Below are 19,172 nucleotides of genomic sequence, written 5' to 3' on the forward strand. Positions count from 1 at the left end.
TTTGCATGGAAAACTAGTTTCATTACCATTAAAACAAGAATGAAGATGGACAATTTCTTTACATATACTTGCGCACACACTGCTTTGTTTTAGGTGAAGCAGTTTTTAAATAGTTATTTTACACATAATCATTATCCTATTTCATGATGAAGACAAAAACCCTGTCAATTATGGAGTTTCCAAGAGGTGAGGATTCCCTGTTCAGCAGTTCTGCCCCAAACTATCACTGTAGAACCAGTCACACAGTGGTGAGAGGAAGCAAACATGTAGGCTGTAGAGATGGAAGCTGAAAGACCATGTCTGAGATTAAGAAAGGAAAGGTGACTCAAGTACATTTCACATATGAAAACAGAGTAAATGAATGACTCAAGAACAGGAAATGGGAACTGATCTTAAATAATTCAAATCCAAACCAGACTGGGAGTATGGCTCTGCAGGCCATGTGCACTGAGCTCAGGAAGCTGCCTGAACACACACTGAAATAAAAGTCCAGAAGGATACTGTCCTTATAAAGTACAACTATTTATTACTTTTTGCATGAAATCCACCCAGACCAGGAACCCAGAACCACTATAAGAGCCCCAGCAGTGCCTCTCAGAGAGCTGTACTGGCTGGAGCTGTTGGCAGCTGCCCAGCCAGATGAGTGGTAACCAGGCATTGTGTAACAGATGCATTTTTCAAGGACTTTGCACAGACATGGGGAGAAACAGCAGAAATCAAAACTGTCTCAATTTAATGGCAGTATCTAAGATCCCAATCATTATTGGCCAAATGCTGCTACAAGTCTGGGACATGGTGGGGGGGGCTCTGCTCCCTTCTGAGCAGACAGAGGTCCTGAGAGCAGAAGTTGGCAGCATGAAGCTGCCGTTCCCTGTTTTCCCTTAGGACAGAACTGTTTAACAACAGAGTGAACAATTGCTACCCCATAAATGTATGGGTTTTAAAAAAAATCTATTGAGTTTAAATCAACACTCTTCCTAAGAGATTTTGGACCCATGATTTCACACCCTGGTCAAACTAGATCTAGAAGTACATATACCACTGAACAGAATGAAAGCCAGAGTAATTTAGGCAGATGTTCTGTGTTTTAATAAGGCTTCATGGAAGAAATTTTTTTGCAACTCTGGTCACTGCTGAGAAGATGGAGAACCTGAATGGGAAAGTCAGAGAAAGCTCCCAGTCTAGAGGCCAACAACTCCCTTTTTGCAAAAGTAAATAATGGAGAAAGAAAACCCAACAAAATCAACACAGAATTTAAATTTTCAGAATTTCTCCCTACCTCAAAATTAAACTGCTCTTGAGCATGTTTTGTTGTCACTTAAGAGTGCCAAACAACAGAATTTCTTTCAGAAACAGGATGCAACTTGCTTTTGTATCAATTCACCACTAACCACAAAGGCACTGCTCAAGTGACTTTTAAACCTTATCCTGACCAACCCTCCTCTCTGCATGGCAGGTGCTTTCCTTACTGGAAGATGTACAAACACAGTGCACTCACTGCGGGCCTGACCTTTACAAAGAGAATTCTGCCACAGCCTCACATTCCTCTGCCCTCTCCAGCCCCTGTCAAGTCCTGGTCAAGGGCTGGGCCATCTCTGGCCCCATGAGCCACCTGACCCAGCTTCAACAAGCAGGGTGGACAAAGCCACCTCCAGCCCCCTCTGCCCAGGGGACAGAGAACTCTGGGGAGAGAGGGGTTGCATTCCTTCAGGGAGAAGGGACCCCCAGCTCTGATGATGAGGCTGTGCCACCAAATGCAGGCAGCCTTAGGCTCTCCATGCTTCAGCCAGGGCTGAGGCACTACACTGTGCATCCATGCAGGGGCTCTGGGGCCCAGAGCCAGGCCCCCCTGCCCAGGCTGCTGCACCTGCTCACAGCCAGGCTCCAGCCTCCAAAGCATAGGTGCTAAATTAGTGGAGTGCCATGGAGGTTTCAAAGTCATTGGGACATGGCCCTTCTAGACTGCCTTTTTTCAAAGCTGGTTTAATTGGCAAAGGAGTATCTCCAGAACTCACTCTTCAGGCCACTGCAGCGACCACGAGGACCCCCCAAAGACCAACACCCTTCATTTGGGACCTAATTATCTGTTCTCTTCAGTTTAAGTCTGGCTATTAGATCACTGAAAAACAAAGATTCAAAACAAAATCACCAGGGTACAATTTACAGGAAAGATAAGCACCAGATTGACAACATAATTTATTTTTGGCACTGAATTAATGCAAACTTCATCTGCAATGACAGGCAAACAAATAGTCACACTAAGCTTAAGACAAGTATCCTCACCAATTCTGCATGGTTTGATGTATTAAGATCATTTAAAAATACAATGGAACACAAAGAAGCTCAAGCAAACCCAGGTTCTGAACCTCTTCCCACGCAAGGCTTCTCAGTTTAGATGTGAAGATCCATCCTGGCTGCAAAAGGCTGCCAGCCTAACTTCTCTCTGCACAAGCAATCCTCCCGATGGAGCCTGAGCAGCATTACTAACTAGAACAACAACATGGCTTAAACAGAGACTGTTCTACTTCCAGTCAGAGCTTGCTCTGCCTTTCACTTTAAAGAGATGAGATCTTAAGTTCTCTGCTGACAGAGATTGGGTGTTGTCCCACTTAGATTAGAGAGAATATTTACCAGATTTAAGGTATCTGGGGAGATAGCAACGCAGAGTAAACAAAGCCATTCTTCTATAAATTTAAACAAGAGTCCAAAGAGAGGAGAAATACATCAGGATATGCATCACATAAAATTCACTAAATGAAGTAAAAAGCACCTTAATCAAGCAAAAAAGTTCAATAAATGTTTCACCAAAGTCAAAGTGTACTGCTGGTGTAAGCCACAGCAGATAGGAGAGACAGGAGGCCTAAGCCAGCCAAGGTCTGGTTTCCTAGCTGAGGCTGTCCTGGCAAGGCAGGTGCTCTGGCTCTGCCCACCACACACGGGGGCTGCACCTGCCTGTCCCAAACTTGCTGAAAGGGCTGGCTGCTACTGGGGGGGCTGTTCAGCTCTGCCTTGCCAACAGCCACTCCTGCAGGACCCAGTAAACATGCAGCTGCACAGTGAGCTGGCCCAGCTCACTGATTAGATACAAAATCAAATGACCAAAATAAACAACTCTTTTTTTTTTTCTTTTAAAAAATAAGTAGTTTTTCAACTATCCCTGTGGATGATTGCACAAGGTGGGGTCAGAATGCAGTGGGGAAAATGGGGGGCCAGAGCAGGACTGCCCATTTCACAGCCAAGCCACAGCCCTGGGGAGTGCATTTAGAGTAACTTACAACTGAACTGAACCACCCACCAGCAGGATGAGTGAAAAGCAAACCAGCAGATACTAAACAAGTGACAGAACAAACAAGGAAAACAACTAAGCCTGAGGTTTAGGACAAAGAAAAAGAGACCAGTACCTAAACTTTTTTTCCAACATTATAAATTAATACCCTACACACACATGAGTGAACAATCCCGCCCACATTCATTCTTTCCACAGCATATGAAGAAAGAAGAATTAATCACCTGGGAATCCATCATCTAAATTAAATGCAGGGGAGGGCAGTGGAATTCATGTGACATGTGTGAAGTCCAACATACCCTCTGGGTGCAACGCTTTTAGTAGGCGTCATTTTTATAAGCATTGGCAAGAATCAAGGGACACTTAAGTAATAAATATATTCTCTTGAAATTAAGTATTGCTTAACAACATATATTCTGCAAATATATTTTAATATTTAGCATACAGTTGGAAAAAGGATGAAAAATTAAACTTCCCCACTCCTGGATTTATGCCCTAGGCACTGATTTGTAAGATCACAGCTCACCTAATGAATATTTGTGTACTGAAAGCAAGGTGAAATAGTTTAATAAGTAAGAAGCCAGAGACCACCAGGCCAGAACAGCACAAAGGTTTATGGGTCTAGCACTCTCTTGAGAAATGAAAGATGCAAAATCAGAACTTGATTCTTCACATGTGCCTAACAGCTATAGAAACAACCTAGAAAGAACAGGAAAGGGGAGAAAAAAGGCACAGCAATGTATTCCCTTACACGGTTTTTAAGTAGTCCTGATTCCCGACTCTCCAAGAAGAACTTATCAAGGTACACCTCACTTCTGAATGCCTGGACAGCTTGGACACCCAGCTAATCACCACTGTAAAAACTAAAGGCACATAATCAGCAAACCTCAATGCATTCAGCAAATATCACTGGGAAAAACCTGAGCCTGCACAGACCAGAGACTGAGGGCTGGGACTGCAAGGGTTCAGCTCCAAGGTGTGGGTGCTCACAGGATCTTTTAGATGGGAAGGCACTGGACAGCTGTGGCCCTGTGGACATCCCGAGATCTTGTTATTTTCCTGCACAATCACAGCAGGCTGACTGTTCCTACAATGCACACTTCCAGTCACAGTACCAACCTTCTCGCTCTTATCTAGAGAAATCAAATCCACATCAAAGGAGAATTACAAGACCAGCTTAATTAATGATGGTGTTTATTTCAGATTGCTGTTTAACACCCTGGGTGATCCAAAACACCCAGGATCCAGCTTCATGGTATGGATTCAACAACTGTGAACAGGACAACTTGAAACAGCTTACAATTATACCTGCTGCTTTAGCAGTACTCGTGGATACAGCAGGACATAACTTCAGTAAATATGTGTTTTCTGATGCTAATTTCATCCCACGAAGAGGGGAAACCGTCTAGCTATATTCACAACTTCCTTTGGAGTTGTGGCTAAACCACATCTCTAATTACTTGAAGCAGATGAAGATGATCTAATTAGCTATTGCTGGCCTGTGACATCACTTAGCTGCTAATTCACACAGAACATTTGACTTTTAGAAGGGCATTTCCATACAGCAATAGCGCATCGAAACTGCTCTACGTATAACTGAAATACAACTGTTCTAAGTACAACTGAACCTCGCACCTAATCTGAAAGAAGAGTCAATTCCCCGGTACTTCAAAATAGTTACCACTGCATTACTCGGTACTGGGAATGTACTGAATGAATAGTTAGAACTTCATTCCCCAGTACTTCAAAATAGTTACTACCTGCCTGCATCTCCCAAAGTCGACAGGACTCACAGACACTCGGCCGCCTCCGCCGGGGCAGCTCCTGCTCCCCGCACCTCCGTGCTCTGCCCGCGGCCCGCTGACGGGGATCTTGCCCTGGCCCCGCTGCCCGGCCCGGTACCTGCTGGGACGGCGCTGCGGGCCCCTCTGCCCGCCGGAGCTGCTGCAGGGCGGGGACGGGATCGAAGACGAAGCCGGTGCCGGAGCCGCCGCTCTCCCCGCGCTGGAGCCGCCGCTCGGTGCGCGCCTGCCCTCCTCAGCCGGGCACGGCCGCTCTGCCCTCCTGCCCTCCTCAGCCGGGCACGGCCGCTCTTCCCACCTGCCCTCTTCAGCCGGGCACGGCCGCTCTCCCCGCCTGCCCTCCTCAGCCGGGCACGGCCGCTCTCCCCTCCTGCCCTCCTCAGCCGGGCACGGCCGCTCTCCCCTCCTGCCCTCCTCAGCCGGGCCCTGCCGCTCTCCCCTCCTGCCCTCCTCAGCCGGGCCGTGCCGCCGCCCGGCCGGCCAGGTGCGCTCGGCAGCGCTTACTCACCGATCGCTATCGCCCAGGGGGAGTTTCCCCGGCGGCTCGGGACTCTCCCGCCCCACCTGAGCTACTCGCCGGGGCAAGCTTGCCTCCAAATGGCTGCCAGTGACTCTTGCTGGACCGTGAGACCTGCGAAGTCCGTCCAGAGCTGCTCCTCGCTTTGCTAGAAGCACAACCAGGCTTCTGTTTTAGAGAGAAAAAGCGATTTTTTCATGTTTTACAATGTTTTTAGAAAACGGCATGTCCAGTCGGAATATGGATCCGTGTTAAGCTCACTCGGACACGTGAGAAAGCCCCTGCCACTAGAGCGCACAGTTCGTAGGGTAATTTAGGGATCACACACAGCTGATTGGTTTAGAATTTTCAGCTGGAAGTTCTGGTTTGGAAATTTCTTTGCGGGAAGGAAAAGTTCTGTAAGTGTCAAGGTGGTTTCTCCTTGATTCTAGTTTTGGTAACCTGAACAATACCCCAAGAGGCAAATATGAGGAAAAGGTGGGGCTGGATTAGTAGGGAAAAGTGTGTATTGGATTAGTAGGGGAAAGTGTGTATTTCCCTAAAGAAATGTTTACATTCTGAGAGCATTTAAATTTCCAGTCATTGAAGTTTTGCACAGTTGTCCTAATAGGTCTTGATTTGCAGTCTTTAGTGGCTTCCCCATTCACCAAGACTGTATTTTTTCCTGTTACAATATTTTTCATTTTAAATTTAATAACACCACAGATCTGCTGCTAACTAAGAATTTCATGCCTGTCATCATGCAGTGTAACACAGCTACTTCAAACTCCAGAACCACTGTAAGGGGAGAGAGACCCTCTGCCAAAAGCACAAACTTATAAATTTTGAGCTGACAAAGCATCTCTGTTCATCTCTGCTCAGAGCCAGTTGCAAGTACTGGTGTCACATAGCAGAGAGACTCTGCATTCTGTTAATGGAACTCATGAGGTTATGCATGGTCACTGTTTTAAAGAAATACCAGTAGCCTGGTATGCTTCCAGAATTATCTGAGTCCTCCTGAGGTGCACATTAATCACACATTTCAAGGCATCTCACTGGATTAATTTACACGACCAAACAGCTTAATTTTCACTGTTCACAGAAGTGTGTTGTTAAACTGCTGATAAGGCCCCTGTATGCAGCTTGCTGCTATCAAGTTACCTCGGCATTGTCATGCTCCAGGGTTTTTCAGGCTCTCAACGACTTCCAGTCCTGCCTGAACTGTTCTTCAGCTGCTGGAGTTGCAGGGCAGCAGCAGCCATCCATCGGGACTGCAGGTTGCCTCTGATGAAGGAAAAGACATTAAAACCAGTACTTTTGACAAGGCAGTTAGAGGAAAAAAAAACAGTTTGCAATATGGCCTTCCTTCTTCATCCGGGCAAGACCTGTGCCCTATAATTTGAGAGGGTCTATTAACACATCTCTGTGGCTCTTCTGATGGTTTGGGACACTTTTCAGTCTTTTCAGCTGCTTGCAAATTGGGAGGTTTGTTTCAATAAGCACAAAATTCAGCTGTGCATGGTAAGGGATGTGGACAACCTGATCTTGTGCGCATGGGGAGAGCATTACTGTCCTGTGATGTTTTTAGCTGGGATGGGAGACAAACCTCCCTCCTTCCTTGAAAGATTTTTGTTGCAAACAAACCTAGTCTGAAGATCAGCAGTGAAACCAATTTACCTCTTTCCTGTCAGCTGCAAATATGATCTTGCTTCCCTTCCAATGCCCAGAGCGCTCCATGCTCTGCTGTATCTTTCTGTAACTAAACCTTGCCTCACAAAGCTGGTGATGTTCCCCTGCCTCACTGGCTCCTGCTGTTGGCTCCCCTCTCCTCTGGTGACCATTCCAGGCTGTCATTGCAGCCACCCATCTTCACCCATTCCTGGTTCTCTGCAGCTGCTCCTGCTCCTTATGCTGCCTCCGCTCCAGGCACCCCCCCGTACTCAGAGCAGGCTAATAAACCGGGCTGCTTTTGGCTGGCTCTGCCAAACCACAGCACTCTCAGCTCCAGAAATGCAGGGCTGAAATACTTGAGCAGACCCATGCAGGGCCAATAGAAGAGAATTTATTAGTCTGGGCTATGCTTCACCTCTCATGTTCCCCAGTGAGGCCTGTCTCATCTGTTTTGAGCCTCTGCACCACAGACTTTTTCACTTGCTGCTGAGCCTGTTTATGCTATTGGATTACAACTTCCCAGTGTTTTTCTTGTTGAAAGAGAAGTAGCCAGAAGACTATAGAAAGTAGCTACAAGCAGGAGTCTATGTTATCATCTCTGGGCTTCAAACCTTTAGGAACTAGACCTGAAATAATAAAAACCCAATGTATAAATACTGACACAAAGCTCGAGTAATTATTTACATCTGCAAACACTTTCAAACAGATTAAGACCCTTTTTCTTCACTCTCTGCAAATGCTCCAGTGAATAAAGTTTTCAGCAGGAATGCTGATGGAGGCTGCACCTTTGAATAAATTCGAACTGAATTCTCCCACGTGATCCTTTGCATCAGAAACCTGATCCCACCACCCGTGCACACTTACTGACATGGCAGCTTCCATGTTAGAAATCAAGTTCAGAGGTTGAATCAATGTTTGCACAGAGCACACTGAAATCCTTTAAACACGAAAGTGGAAGACATAATTGCTTAGAAGTTCTTGACTAGTTTATGAAGAATTACATGAAATTAAGCAGCTGATGTTCCAAATAGCTTTCCCAGCTCTCTCCCAGCTGAGAATCCTTCAGAGCAAGCAAGCATTTAACACCACTACTTATGAAATATTTTAGTTGCAGAAACTAACATCAAGTGATGTACTTATGATCAGAGTTAAATTCCAGGGTATATTGCAGTAGCCAAGTGATGAGCTCAGCCATCAGGACCTAAAAGCAGGGCATTATCAGGACAAGTCCAGCACACAGCCTACACCATCTCATAGCCAAACTCCCTGTGTAACCACTAAATTAGGTTTTCTGAGGCAGGGAGCTTTTGAGAGGAAAAAAGGATTTCGCAACTTAGAATAGCAGAGTGGTTTTCAGCTGAAGTCTCAAAGAAGTTAATACACCTTCCTTACAAACAACTTCTGCAGCCAGAGGATTTTACTACCATTAAAGTTTTTGCAGCAGTAATCTTTGTCCCCTGAGGGGTTTTTGGGAGCAACATGAAACTGTTTCCTCATCCTCCTTGTCCTGCTCTCAGCTGGAGCTGGTTTCTTTCCATTCCCATAATAACCTTTGGGTTTAGCTGACACCTTCCCTCCTCTGCCACAGATGCTGGGTGTGGTCCACACACTTCATTAGAGAAAGCTGCTATAATTCAGTCCGTGACTGTTATTTTTTATTTTCTCCTTTTATCAAATGCATATTTAACATCACACTTTCTTAACCTGTTGTAATTCTGTCCACCATCTGAGACTGCAGCCATTTGCCTTCTCCCACAGAGCTGCAGGAGGACAGCTTTATTGCACAATGTCCAGTACCATTTGAAAATGTTGCTACAATGCCTAGACAAGCAATTACATGGAGATACTCTGCTGTTCAAATTAGACACTCTCCTTAACTCATTCAGATTTGCTGTACTGTGAATTTGAAAATAGATTTTCTGGCTTGTTATGTTTTGCCTTATGCTGTAAGGCAGATTTTCTTTGCACACACACATCATTAACACATTCTGATAATAAATGCAAGGAGGACTCATCCTTTGTGCACCAGAACACTTTGGTCCTGTCTCTCCAGAGCCAGTCCCACATCTGTGTGAGCTGCAGCAGTTCTTCTGTGCTCCACAGTGGCCTTTAACATTGTCAGTGCTGCCAGCCCCAAACTGTCCAAAGGTGAGGAAAGAAGGTTCCAGGGTGGATAATCACTGAGGCACCAGGGTGCTGCTCTGGCCAGGCCATCGGCTTCAGCCCAGAGTGATGAACAGGAGGAACTGCGGGTGCAGGAGCAAATGGTTCTGTTTTCTCCTCAGGAGACATTTGTTGCTGCTGCCACTGTCCAGGGATCCAAGATCATGAATCCAATAAACTCAGGAGGTGTTATAAACCTTTATGTGTAGTTGAGAAAAGGATGTAACAGAGCCAAAGCATGGTCCTTGCAGTGTTTTCTAATCTTATCCTTTTCTTGCCTGACTTCATTAAGAGCCAGATGCACTTAATCTGGCACAGGCTTGGGAGGACATGGTCACATCTACTGAAAAAAGACAAGACTAAATGTTTATCAACATATTGACACCTTCAGATATTTTTATAGATTTTATACCTGAAAGATTGTGGGTAGGTGGTTCTAGCCTAGCTTTAAAATGAGCTTGCTACATCAAAAATCAGTTGGCATATCAAATGTATCATTTGATACATTTGATGAGATCCAAACAATTGCAGTAGTTTCCTCTTTGATTTGATGCTGTAAGACAATATATTTATACAGTTCGCAGTTTAAAAATTAAATTTTTCAGGGTTCAGGATAAAAGAGAAAGAACCTTATGTGCTGCTGAATTCAGGAAAGATATGAAAGGTGAATTATCTTAAAAGCTCCTGTCTACCTTTCAGTGCAGTAGTTGGACTTCGTTCAATAACAGGGTTTCAAACTGTTCCCAAACCTTCATTGTTAGGGGAAAAACAACCCCTACAACAAAACAGGAAAGACCTGTTTCAGGAAAGGCTGTTGTATCACTGAAAAAGGGCCCATGGAACACCTGACTCTGAAATATGCTTATTTATTATAAATAATTTCCATGGCGTCACATTAACAAACATAAAAGGTCGCGAACTCCTGTATTTGAAGAAAATGTGTTTGACATCTGGGATCTGGCAGAAGTTCCTCCTGTGGGGTGAATTGTTTGCACAGAGCTTTATTGAAGAATAATATTAAGAATGAATTACGAAATATTAGTGTAACCTAGTAAGAAATTATTGTATTTTACAAGCCAGAGACATAAGAGATCTTACAGAACTATTTCAGTTACATCTGATGTAAAAGCACATCAAGGAATGCTAGCTGTGACCAGTCAGCAGTCAAAATCTGTGGGGCTTAAACACTGCAGTTAGAAATGGACTGAAGAGAGAAGTCCAAATGCAGGCAATGGCTTAAATGTTTGTGGTTTTGTACTCCCTGCTCTATGAAGGGAGCGGGGAGGGAATTGGCAGGGAGCCTCAGTAGCTGGGGAAACTGAGGGCTGAGTGGGAAGCCAGCCCACCCCTGTGCCCCCCAGGCAGTGAGCTGGGCAGCACCCCCAGACCACCCTGTGCACCCTGGGCAGTGAGCTGGGCAGCATCCCCAGCCCACCCTGTGCCCCCCGGGCAGGGAGCTGGGCAGCACCCCCAGCCCAAGGCATCTGACACCTCCCTGGGGCTGGGGGGAACATCAGGGCTGTGGGGAGCTGGAGACTGTCACTGCTACCCTTTATCCTCTCTCCCCTGTCTTAGCCATGCCAGTGAAGAGCTCACAGGCGCAGCCCTTTCCCTGCCTGGGAAGTGCTCCCTGGGCTGTTTGTGAATCCCAAGAATATGCTCTCCCACTACCCCACCTCGTGGGGTACTTCTGGGATGTCTTCCCAAACACTCTTACAGTCCCCCTTGCTTGTGATACTGCCCAGAAATGCCTCTTTCAATGTGGAAGAGTGGATAGGAGGCAGCTTGGCCTGTCCCAGCCTGCTCAGGGCCTGGGTCCCTGCCTGTCCAAGCAAAGGGCAAACCTGGCCCTGCCCTGTATTTTCACACCACCATCTCTCTAGAGCCTGTTGAGAGCCTCAGGGTTGGCCTGTCTCCCAAAAGCAGACACAGGCTGCCCAAGGAGAAGCAGATGTTCCTGTCCCCAGGAAGAAGAGGCCAGCCAGGTGTCACCCATGCACAGAGCAAGGACAGCACACAAAAGAGCCTTTCTGAAAGGGACTGAGTCAAGAAAAAGGCCAAAAAGCACAAAAATAATCCACTATTTCCAGTTGTAAAAAAACCTTTTTTTTGGTCTCCTATTTTCAGGTGAAAGTAAACCTCATTTCCCTTGCTGAGAGGGGGTGATGACAAAAAGCCATTACAGAAATCACTGCAGTTTAAAACCTCCTGACCCCTTTGAAGTGAGGGAGCTCAGAAGAAGACCCAGGGAGGCCAGTGACTGGTTGCTCACAGAAGCTGGAATTCTGTTCTTCCATCAAAAATTGCTTGGTTCAAAAGGAGAACACGCATTGACCTCCAAACTGGAGCTTTGGGCACATCCCCCTGGGAAAGGCAAGGTACTTAAAGCCATTCAAGAAATGACATAACTAGAAACAGAAGTTACCAGCCCACTCTACACTAATTTTAACACTCTAACCCAGCTGCAGGTTGTTCTGCTCCTTTCCCAGGCAAACACACCAGCATGCAGCACTCTTCAGGCCCAGGAAATAAGGGAAACCCAACCTGCTGCCCACATTCCCAGCCTTGCCTGTGCTGCAGCACTGGCTCCTCAGCCTTGCAGCCAGAATCACTGGGAGGTAAATGTGCCACAGCCCTTGCTGATATCACTAGGGGCTATAGGGCAGGAGTAAGGATGAACTCTCACTGCAAAGGTGAGGATTTGCATGTTTAACCTCTGGTTACATACAAAAATATTCAGAGAGGAGAGAATATACAGCCCTTGAGAGGCTGCTCTGCCAAACAGGCTGAAATGGGTTACACCTTGGTACTACCCAATGATACATCTGAGTGGATGGGTGCAGGTGTCACAAACCAGTGCTTTACCAGGAAGTTTAACAGCTGAAAACTGCAGGTTATTTATTCTTGGCAGTATTTTCTTCAGAGATTATTTTCAAGAACCCAGAGTCAGCACCAATAACTGTAGGTACAAATATTTGTTTATGGGACACAGTATCTTTGCTATGCTATTTACCTGTAGTCCCCAAGCCCAAAAGTTTATATATGTATGACTAAGGCTGGCCTTCCATGGTGACCAAATACCCACTTGCCTCAAGTATTTTGTTGTCACTATTGCTTTAACTCTTCGCTCTATAAAAACTAGATTGTATAGTAGCAAGGAATTCAAGGGTGAAGGGTTAATTATTTCACTGCAGCTCAAGGATTTAACTTGACATTAAAACCACGTGCATTTGTATCCAAGTAACATAATGGAAAGTGTGGTAGAAGAAGGAAGGTGCAGTCATACAAGCAAGCAAGGATTTATTAAACTAGTTCTTCTAGATCTTAGAAAACCTGATTGAACACTTCTCAGCCAAAACTTGGTTGGAACTGGCTGTTCCTTTGCTTAAACTGACATGGTGATCCCATGAGTGACAAGGATTTTCATTAGCAGGCAGATGGAGGATGTGTTTCAGTAGTGGATTTTAGGAGGCCTTGATGATGATTTTGGGATGCTATGGTGACTGAACTCTGCCAGAGCCCAAGAAAGGAGGAATAAAACAGGCTAGAAAGGGTAAAAATGGGAGTGCAGAAGTGCTGTTAAAGATCAGCAGCCAGCTGCCATTCAGAGCAGCCCTTACAAACTGGCACAGACTATAAACATCATTGTGAAAGAGCTGAGATCACTCTTGCTGTCCTAATGAGTAACTGGCTTGAGAAAGTGTTCACCTGTATGAGACAGGGAGCTGCTCTCTGACTTCCTGGAAAAAACCACGTAGGCTCATTTTTTCCATCACTGATTTGGTTATGTGCAGGCTGACACCAAGGACAGGTTAATAATATTCAGCAGTACTTGTAAGCCTGAGGAGGAACTGGTGCCACCAAAAACAGAGAGGGAGGAGATAGGAGTTCTGGTACACAGAATACAGCCCATGGGACTTCTCAAGGAAATACAATTCAGAGTTTACCCTTAAGGAAGTGCAGCAGGAGGTTAAAGCCCTGCAGGGTATCAGTTTTATAGCCCAGCAAAACCCCATCTCTCCAGCAGTGCAGTGTCCTTTACCAGCTGGCTGGATAGCACTGACAGAAGATTATGTACAACTGATTTCAGGTTTGTCCACATTCATGAGTCAGCTTTGGAGAGACAATTTCCTTATCCACAGAGCTCTACCCCTCTAGCTGGGAGGACACTGTCAGAACAGATTGGTCTTGCATAGTGAAAAGAGCAACAAAGGGGAGGGGATCACGCTATTCAGTCCCCTGTGCAGCCCCATGTTAGACAGACATGGTAGCATGTGTAATAACAACCTAAAAAGCAAATGCTAAACTAGAGAAAGAAGGATAAAGTGACTCAGGGGTGGAAAACCTGTATTGGGCTACTTCAGCTGTATGTCAACACCAAAGTCAGAGCAGCTGTGTTTTGTGAAGTGTCCATTCTCTGCCACATTCAGTGGAAAACCAGCCCCTTGTTGCCTTCACTCATCAGGACACTTCAACCAGAGTGGACTGTAGAGCTGTAAGCCTTTGATCAAGGGTCACACCTACTTTCTCATTTTCTTTGGGTAGTTCTAGTCAGTTGTTTTCTTCTCAGAAGAGAAATTTTGTAGCTCAGCATTCCTGCACTGGGCCTCTCCTCTTTCAGTTTGCATGTGTGCTCATTTCAGTGTAATTTCTCTTGAGCATGTGATTCAGAATTGATGTGTTTGCAGCGTAGTGAAGGGAAATGACGCGTTCTGGTGGTGCTGGAAATGAGCGGCGGCGCTTCCTTTGAGTGCAGATCAGCTTTCAGAGAGCCTTGTAAATCATCACAAGCCCAGTCAATGACCTACCTCACTTTGCAGTGAGTTGAGTGATGAGAATGTGAGAGAGCAACTGTGTGACCTAAGTTCCTTTACTTTTCACAAAGCAAACCAGAGCCAGTTTTGGCTGTCCTTGCAAATTGCTGAAATAAGAGCATTCCACCTGCAAAACACAAACCCAAGCCTCATTAGGCATGGGTCATTGAGTATCATGCGGGTGGAAAAGCCTTTGTTGTACTGAAGTCATAAGAAACATAGTGCAGGCAGGAGTGAGAACTAGCCACTGGTTAATGATTTATATATGAGGAAGCCAGTTCAATTTAAATTATCTTATATTAATGTTGTCATCTTATTGCAAAGTTCCCATACCTTCTTGTTGATTTCTCATGGGCAGCTTCTTGCAGCCCTGACTCCTTCTTCCTCACAGCACAGCCAACAAACTCCAGCCCTCTTCTCAACCCACTCTTTTGTAGCACTCTTCTTCTTATTGGACACAGCTGTGGCCTATTAAGGGCAGGCCTGTTCCTAATCTTTGGGGATTAGTACAGCTGCAGCTCCTCAGGTGTGAGATTACCTTCTGCACTATCTTTACTTTCTTACATTCTATCCCCCCACAAATTAACACTACTTGTTATGGAGACAAGTTTATTCTGCCAGCTGGAAGCCAAATCCTGGCCACAGCTTCATGGTCACTGCACAAAGCCCTGCCTTCACTGGCTCCAAAGAGCCAGGAGAACTGGGAGAGGGGTATGGCACCATGTCAGGCTGGGAGGAGAGCTCATCTCCTGGGATTCTCTGGGAATACTTCCAAGGCATACAGCCTGTACACCCTCCAAATATGCTGGATAAAGCATGGCTGGTGCTTGAGGGGGAACTGGGCAAGGGAGCCATCCCCACCCTCAGAAGCTGTGACCTTCTCCATCCTTCAGGGAAATTGCAGGGGGAAGAAATGCCTGAGACACGTCAAGCTCCTAGTACAGATAAAGTAGTATTACACAAAATGTTAATTTGAGCCTTATCACACATAAACCCACCAGGAAATGAAGGTAAAATACACACAGGTACCTCCAGTTATGGACAACTGTACAACATAGAAACTGTGAAAAAAATTAGCCTCTGGAAAATTAATTGTATCTTTGAAGTTTTCTCTGCTATTGCCTGTATGTTACTAGTGTTTATGACCAGTAGGTGTACCAGTATCACTGATCCTCATTCACCTTGCTTTCCAAACAGGTTACATAATTCTGTCATGCATACTTGCAGAGATCTTGTATGAACGCCACTACACCAGTAAATGATGAAAATAAACTAGAATTAAATTATTTTTTTTGTTAACAACATACTTATTTTTAAAAAGCCTTTAAAATAGTCCCTATTGGTGTATTCAATGCAAATTGTTCATAAGCTGTAGAACAATACAAGCTTTAAAGCTCATTTTCTGTTAGAAATTAAGTAATGGTTATAGGCTAAAGGGACAGGATGAGGGGCATTGAAACTATCCTTTTAAAATTACAGTAAAAAATTATTCTTAAAAAAAACAAACAAAGAAGACTTCACAATATAACATGTTTATTAATCCAGACAGGCTGCAACTAAGAATTAGGGAAAAGATTGTTTCAGCAGCAACACTAAGGAGCATCTTTTGAGCTGGGCAGAGAGTCCTTCTCCTTCCATCTCTACTGGCTGCAGGATGAACTCTTGGAATAAGGTGATAGTAAATGTGCTACACCTAAAATTGTACTTAGAGGTTTCTGGTATCCAGTGCATCTCATTGGGTGACAGATTGGCCAGGGCATCATTTTTTTGTCAACTGATTCTGCATTCAAACACATGAATGCTGCCATCGTCCCCCATGCCCTGCCACCCCTTTTTATTGAATTCCTTTATTCCTTTATTTTTTATTGAAGTGACTGTTTGTGCTTCTCAAGCAGAGCTAAAATGCTTCATACAGCAAGAGAGGTCTGTCTCAGAGATCCTGCACACCAACAGCATTCTTTAGGATTTTTACATTATCTTAGTGTGGCTCCCCCTTGCCTCTGGCCCTGCCTGCCTCTTTCCTGGCTCGACCATCAAACAGCCATTGTGTCTGTATCCTGATATGGATCAACTATGCTTAATCCTGCTGTGGGAGACAAGGTCAAGGAGTGAATTCTTCCTTTTACAGATGTTGTCTGGGATGTCTTAATTTCAGAGCTATTTATAGGCTACATGGGTACTTATGTTTCTAAGGAGATAATCTCCTTTTTAATATTTTGTGTTTCTGGTTGAATATTTTAATCCATGTCAATGACTTCATAACCAAAGCACTGAAGGTTAACTAATAAGCAAGGTCTTTTTTATTAACTTTCTGGTTCAATTGTAATGGTATCCCTCTGTAATTCTCTTGTATCCATGGATATGACTACACTGCTGTGAACCAAATGCTGTCACACCACTGTTAACTTGGACCAAATCAGGCTGGGTAATTCCAAGTGAGCACAACCCTGAGGAAAGACAGAGGGATACACTAAAGCTTCCTGCCTGTGTTATGTATGTGGTAGGTAACAGCTTGGTCCTTTTAATTTTGGTAATTTTAAATTTTGCATTTATACAGACGTATAAATGCAGTGAGAAATTTTATAGACATTATGATGTAAATCTGTACTTGATATCATTCAGAAGTCAGTGAAATTACCTCTCCTTCAGCTCTATGTCTCTATGAGCTTTGTTTGTTCCTCACTGACCTGGTGTGTAGACTTGGGTCAGCAGGTGTTTCTGGTCACTGTAGGAGCCCAAGGATCTCTGTTGAGCAGCTGCTGTTGTTTTGGAAGCAGTCAGTTTTTCTGTCCCCCTGCTCTACTTGAATGGCATCAGATGTCAGGGTCCAAAGGAATAATTTTAAACGATGAATTATATTCCAATATTCCTGGGGATACTGATTTTAATAACAAATCTGTGTCATTTTGGCAGACCTTCTTCCTCTTTGTTTGCATTTCACATAATCTACAAAGCAAGTTTACTGACCAAAATGTTTCTGAAAAACAGGAATTTCTCATGAAGACTGGGGAACTCTTGTCCTGGATTTTTGAATTGGGTTTGCATTATGTGTAGGCAGCCAAGAAACACCATGCTTTGAAGATTTTTGTTGAAAACTAACCTTTGTAGCTATGGTTCCACATGTTGGTTGGAGAACATGTGCAGAAAGTTGCTGATGAACAATCTCCAGACTAAGGTCCCAGTCTGGACAAACACATGCGTGCAACACTGCAGAATCTCAAGGAAGTCAACAAAATCCCTCATAGGTTACAGAGAGGAACAATTCCTATCAATGATGTGACTATGCAGAGGCTTGGGTGTAGCTTCATGCTTTAACAAAACAGAATCTAGTGCCTGGGCTGGCCTTTAAAGAGCAGGAGTGAGGAATCGTTCATGGAAATGCATCAATGATTGTCTTGAAATACCACAAGAAGTTTTGAAATGTTAAAGGTTATCTCAGGAAGTCACAAAGAACCCAAAGATAGTGCCCACAAAGACAGAGATACTGCAATCATACTATTATTTATTCACAAGAAAGCAGCTTTCAGCTCTACTCTAAAAATAATACATATCTGCTTACATTTATGCCACTGACACTGAGATTTGAGACTCAAAGTAAAACTGGGCTAAATCCAGACCTGAGGTGAGTTTAGTGATCACTGACTTCAGCACAGTGATGACAATGTTGAACTCTCTCTGATTTGGGCCACATACTCTGTTTGCAAACTGGAAAAACCTCATCCAAGGTTTGTGAAGCCTAAGGGTGTATTGCATAAGCCTGTCCTTATCAGACTTCTTAAAAAGCCTTGAGTCTGTCAAACCAACCCAATAACAGATGCCATTTCCAGAGAAAATCTGTACTTAGAAGACCATCTTTCACCTTCAAAACTGAGGAGTTGTGGGATATTTAAAATCTTGTTCATAAATTTAGGCTCTACCAAGCAGGCTGGACAGTCCCTTCAGCCATTCCCAGCTCATACTTAGCTGTAAGAGTGCTTAGAACATGGCAGTGCCTGCGTCTCCAGTGAAACACATGAAAAGCTTGAACAGGTGGTGGCTGCAGAATAACATGGTGGGAAAGTAATGGATCTTCCCTGGATATGAGAAGAGTCATTGAGGTCAGTCAGGCCCTAGAAAAGACAAATAGCCTACAACTGATCTCCAAAAAGCAAGTGTTAAGTGCCAGAGAAGAAGTGGAGTTCACTCAGCATGTGCATGCAGTGCATGAGCATAATGAGATCATTTGTCCAGGACAAACCAGAAAGGGAAAATGAGGGGAGTGACCTCAGGGATATGGGAAAGGGAATTGGAAGAGATTGAATATTTCAGGAGTTATTAACTGCTGTAGTGTTTCCTACAGATCCCTTCACTATTCGGATACATTCCTTGATTCTTACAATGAGGTTACTGCATCATTATTTACTTACTGCATCATTACTTAATTCCTGGTGTAAAAGCTGTACCCAAACTCTCCCTCGTGTGGCTTCACCAGTGTTTGTTGGGTTACCCAGGGGGATCAGTTTGCAAACCACTAGAGGGATCTCAGAGGTTTGAGCTAAGAATGAGAATAGGTGAGATTTCCACAGCTGATGTGCAGTTAAAAACTTCAGTTGCACTCTGCACTGACACAGGTGAGGAGAGGGGCAGGTGCAGGGAGCAGGCAGCTGTCACTGACATCCCCACACAAATGCCTCTGGACCATTGCACTCCCTGTGGCACTGACCCTTTGGCACATGTCACCGTTGTGAGGCAGGCTTTCTGCAGAGTCTCCAAAAGTCGAGTTATGGCCATCATCCTCAGTCTTCATGCATGGCACCTGCTTTGGGGCTGAGTTATTCAAAATTGGTTCAAAGACTTACAACAACAAAATGTAACTGGTGTAAAACACTTGTCTGGACTTGTGTCAGATGAGGAAACAGAATTTGCTTGTGCCATGTTGCCTTACAGCTCTTTGACTTCCA

General features: G+C 44.6%; 1 protein-coding gene across 1 annotated transcript in view; it reads right to left on the minus strand.

The window, feature by feature from the left end:
• Positions 1-5,686, minus strand: part of TC2N (tandem C2 domains, nuclear) — a 28,384-nt gene extending 22,698 nt beyond the window's left edge. Inside the window, exon 1 of the mRNA XM_030949270.1 lies at positions 5,597-5,686. The gene's annotated coding sequence lies outside the window, so the exon portion shown is untranslated. The remainder of the gene's footprint in view (positions 1-5,596) is intronic.
• Between the last annotated feature and the right edge of the window lie 13,486 nt (positions 5,687-19,172).

The sequence above is a fragment of the Camarhynchus parvulus genome, chromosome 5 (genome assembly GCF_901933205.1).
Source record: "Camarhynchus parvulus chromosome 5, STF_HiC, whole genome shotgun sequence".
Taxonomy (NCBI): domain Eukaryota; kingdom Metazoa; phylum Chordata; class Aves; order Passeriformes; family Thraupidae; genus Camarhynchus; species Camarhynchus parvulus.